The sequence below is a fragment of the Octodon degus genome, unplaced genomic scaffold (genome assembly GCF_000260255.1).
Source record: "Octodon degus isolate 3935 unplaced genomic scaffold, OctDeg1.0 scaffold00105, whole genome shotgun sequence".
NCBI classification, from domain to species: domain Eukaryota; kingdom Metazoa; phylum Chordata; class Mammalia; order Rodentia; family Octodontidae; genus Octodon; species Octodon degus.
This window is the reverse complement of record NW_004524681.1, coordinates 1,317,965-1,322,489: the sequence shown is the minus strand read 5'-3', so window position 1 is coordinate 1,322,489 and position 4,525 is coordinate 1,317,965. Positions and strand designations below refer to the sequence as shown.

The following is a 4,525-nucleotide window of genomic DNA, read 5'->3' as shown; positions in this document are numbered from 1 at the left end:
AATTAAATCAAATACAGTAGCAAGAGAAATGCCAGCCCTCCATGTCAGCCTTGGTTTCACATCTCCACCATTCCTGTGTCTCCCCTTCAGATGCTGTGCACCTGGATTATTTCATTCTTATGTTCAAATTAATTACTAATGTTTTATTTTATAAAGTTAAGCAAGTATGATGTTCTTAGCAATTTTATAATATGGGAAGCTATATTCTCATTAACCAGAAATTAACAAGATCTCTCATAATTTTTTAAAGAAATAAGCTGATTTCTGGATGATTTACAAAATCATTTTAATGACACTTTAAATATTTCTATAAGTCATAATTTATATTACATACTTTAAAGACAATGCATTTTTAGGGGCTACTGTGTGCATCTAAATGTCTCCCAACACAGAAGTAGCCCGGCCCTGAGAGGCCCACTGAAGGTGGCGGAAGCGGCAGGCGGGCCTCTGTCGTGCCTCAGCCTGGACGTCGTGCTTCCTTCTGCCTGTCGCGTGCGAAGCCTGGTGGAAGGCAGGCAGAGCTGCTTGTCCCCTTGCTCCTGCAGAGCGCTTTTGGGTCCTGCAGACCTACTCATTTCTGTCCATCTTGCCAGACTCGTCAGCTGACTCCAAAATCCCGGTGACTCCACGCAGTCCACGGGACAGTGAGAGCTCTGGGGGCGGGGGACACTCACGGGCCCTGATCACCCCACCACATTCTTTCCTCCCGTTGGGTCTCGCTTCCTGCTGTGGGAACTCCTGCCACTCCTTGGACCCAGGCCTGCTGGGGGCACCCTGATTTTCACTGGTAAAGTCCAGTAATTTCTGTTCTGCCCATTTTATGAAGTCTGTACTTTAGGATCTGTCATCCTTCCCCTTTTAGCCCCTCCTCCTTCGCATTCTGGTTTTCTTCCTTCTGCCTTTCTTTCTTCTTTTTTTAATTTTTAGTAAGGGTCTACGGGGACTACAGGGTCTCACTGCGTAGATCGGACTCATAGTGATCCTCCTGTTTTCAGCCTCCCAAGAGCTGGGATTTCTGGCGTGCCCCACCACGCCCAGTCTCAATCGCTGTCTCAGCGCACCCCGTGGGCGGGGCCAGCTCGGCACACCAGAGATGGAACTCCGGCTGGCCCTGCGTCTGCCTAAGCTGGTGCTTTAGTCCGCTGAGCTATTTGGCTGGCCCCTAACTGTCTTTCTTTTTCACGTGTTCTCAGCCATACTACTTGCTTCCCTCTTCCTCCAGTGTGCTTCTGTTGCTGACTCTGGTCCCGCCACACAGCGCTTCTCCCATCCTGCAAGGTCTCCTGCGTGACCTTTCTCCCTACTGAGGCTCATGCAGATGACCAGCGCCAGGTGTCCAACCCGGGCTCCCACTCCAACCCCACAAATCTCTTGGCTCAGACTTGCCCCGATGCTGCACTCCACCTCAGGGTCCCCCTTTGGGTCTTTGGCCCACTTGGCTCTGGACTCCGCCTTTCTCCTCCTCGCCCACCCTCCAGCAGTTTCAGGTTCTGAGGGTTTCTCCTCCGGGCTTCTGAGACCCATTCCCACCCAGCTTGGATCCCTCATCCTGTCCTCCCAGCACCAAGCACCCCTTCTCTCTCCTTCCTGAGACGTATCCTCCTAAAACCGCCTCACCCAAGCAATCTATTCAATATGGCTCTGTGATGTGGCTTCCTGCCCATGGAGAGGAGATAGAGCTTCTCAGAGCGACTCGTTCATTCATATGCACTTTTCAAAGCCTTGAGTTTGGGGTATTTTGGCCTCTAGAAGGCCCATCTCACCTCTCTGCTCAACCTTGTCTCTCCAGCCAGGCCCAAAATGTTCTTAGAAAGCTGAGCGCCACCGGCCTCAAGTGGACGAAGCTCCCTGCACACTCGCGCCATCTCTGCTGCGCCTTGGCTCGGGCAGCCTGTTCCTCTGGGCGGCGGGCTTTATCTGGACACGCAGGCCGGTGCTTGGCCTGCCTGTGGGCTCTCGCCCCGGCCCCTCGCCCAGCCTGGGCTCCCAGGCAGCGGCGGGCACAGGACTCCTTCCTTCAGGCTGCTGTGCCTTTCTGCAACTTCCCTGCAGGAGGAGCTGCGTTAGAAACGCTGCACTGCGCCTCCCCACCGGTGTGCGAGTACATCGTGCCCCCAAAGCTGATGGCAGCCACTCAGGCACGTTTCAGAGACATTTGCTGAGCCAACTTCCGGCGACCCTGGGCTCTGTGTTCTGGGCTCTTCTTCTGTTTGCTTTGCTGTCTGTGGTAGTACTGCAAGACAGCGCCCCCAGTCGTAGTTAATATGCAGTTGTGAAGGAGCTTGCTCCGGCCAGATGCCTTCGATATTTTAAAAACTGGATCAAAAGTTAAACAATTGGAAACCCTTAGGATCAATTCTAATTCAAATTAATAACAGAGCTACTATAATGACTACTTAGCTTTAATCAAAGTGACTTTGAAAAGACAAATTTGAAGAGTATTGGAAGTTTAACTTCCTTGTTTTCCTACTCTTTCTGTGGATATTAACATTAGCATTAATGATGGACGTGTAGCCGAGAGTTTGTGAAGCCAGGCAGTTCCACAGTGCATTTCTCCACACGGCTGTCCCCATGTTAGCCAGCCACTTCTCTGTAAGTCGCCTGGGAAACCTCTCGTCTTGGCTCTGTCCTGCTGTGCTGGGATCCCAGCGCCGCCGTTCTCGGAGCATTTTCCCTGTGTTTACGCTTCCAGTACTGAGCTGTATGGAAGCGCCACAGTTGGGCCTGCTGTGTGGAGACCAGCAGCTCGACACGGAGTAGGGTGCTGCCTATACTGGGCCCAAGTGCTTACAGGACTGGAGCCCCTGCTCTGTCCGCCTCGCCGAGGCCCCCACCTCAGCCTCTGCCTCCTGTCGCCCACGGTGAGGTCCCCTCCCCTCAGAGGGCCAAGAGGTGGTGGGCAGTGCCAGCCCGGCAACAGTGACTGTGCACACACAGCCGCTTCACTGCAGAAGCCGCCCCGGGCACCTCCAGCTGTGGACGCTGCTTTCCCAGCATTGAATCTGAAGCAGGCAATAGGCTATTACAGCCCCAGCAAGCCCACGAGGCAGCCGAAAGAGGTCCCGACGCAGGTCCCAGCCACACCAAGGCCTGCAGCCTCCAACTTTTTATTTATTTATTTGACATCAGGTCTCACTATACAGTTCAGACTCATAGAGACCCTCCCATCTCTGCTTCCCCAGTGCTGGGATTACAGGCCTGCGCCACCACACCCAGTTTCGGGGCCAGCAGGGCGTGCATACTAAGGATGGGACTCGGGACCTTGTGCTTGCCAGGCAGGCACTTAGACCTCAGAGCTATCTTACCAGCCCGAGGCCTGCAGCCTTTAAAATCAAGAACAGGACAGGTCACTGCAGAGACCATGGGCGGTGTGGCCAGTAGTCAGAACTCGCCCAGCCTGCGAGCACCTAGCAGTCAGGTCCCCACGGTCTTCTGTGCCTCTTTGCTCCTCGGCTGCAGGTTTTCCTCTTGCCATCTCCCTTGCCCTTCATGCTGGCCTTGCCTGTCACATACCTGTGATCAGAGCCGGAGGCAAACCCAGCTACTCAAGAATGGCTAAAGATTAGAAGTGGGATGGCATTTCTCTAGAGCTTGTAAGCTTCTTTTTAAAATAACCCTATAACATCTGTGGTGTTATTAATGACTATTAATCATAATCATTGTGGCATGTAACTAAGTGAAAATGTGTATTGGTTACCTTAAAGGGCAATCATTACATAGTCTGGTTCCAGGACTAAACTGCATAAGCCAGGCTGCTGGGGCATGAAGTCTTGTCAGTGCTCAGAGAGCCTTGCTGAAGGGACCGCACCTACGTCCTCACCCGCTGAAGCCGCGCAGCGCTGGGCGGCCTCCCTTGGGGCGAGCCCGGGCATCCGCTCGGTCTCGGCACCCTGCACTGGTGCTCAGAGAGGCAGAATGAGCAGGCCTGCGGGAGGGATTGAGGAAGGTCTCCGAGCGGAACAAGGACAGCTCACGTACCAGCGGGTGCTTTCCTCCCTGCGTTTATCTTCCGCTCTTATCGTAAACCTTGCCTTCATTTTCCAAATCTTTTGTCATTGTACAAATGAAACAGGTTTGCTTGAAAGTGACGGCCTGGAATAGGCCAACGCTTGTGATAGTTATAGATGATAGCGTGCCCCAGGTTTAAAGAGAGAGTCTTAGGTAAAATAGAGTGTGCCCTCAACCTTCCTGTCTGGGTCTAATTAAACCCGACGTGTAGTAAAGTGTTCTGGGACAGAGCTGCCCGCACAATCACCTCCTCTCTGAGGCAAGCTCTCACCCTAGCTCCAGTCAGAGGGAGAGCCACAAGCTCAGTGGGGGTGACGAGGAGACCCCTGCTGCTTCAGCCAGAGCGGAACACAGCACACAGGTGATTTGCCTTCCACCCAGCAGCCTGGGAGCTGGACAAGGAGGGACAGGCACTGCAGGCCGAGTCCCCTGCCACAGCACTCTGGCTCCCCAGAAGCGGGCTCCTCCACGCTGGCCCCGGCCCTCGCAGTGGCCGTGATTTCCCCGCAGCCCGAGC

At 53.7% G+C, this 4,525-nt stretch overlaps 1 protein-coding gene across 2 annotated transcripts in view; it reads left to right on the top strand.

Annotated features, from left to right (window-relative positions):
- Positions 1–4,525, top strand: part of Unc13c (unc-13 homolog C) — a 429,116-nt gene that overhangs the window by 228,866 nt on the left and 195,725 nt on the right. The gene's annotated exons all lie outside the window — the stretch shown is intronic.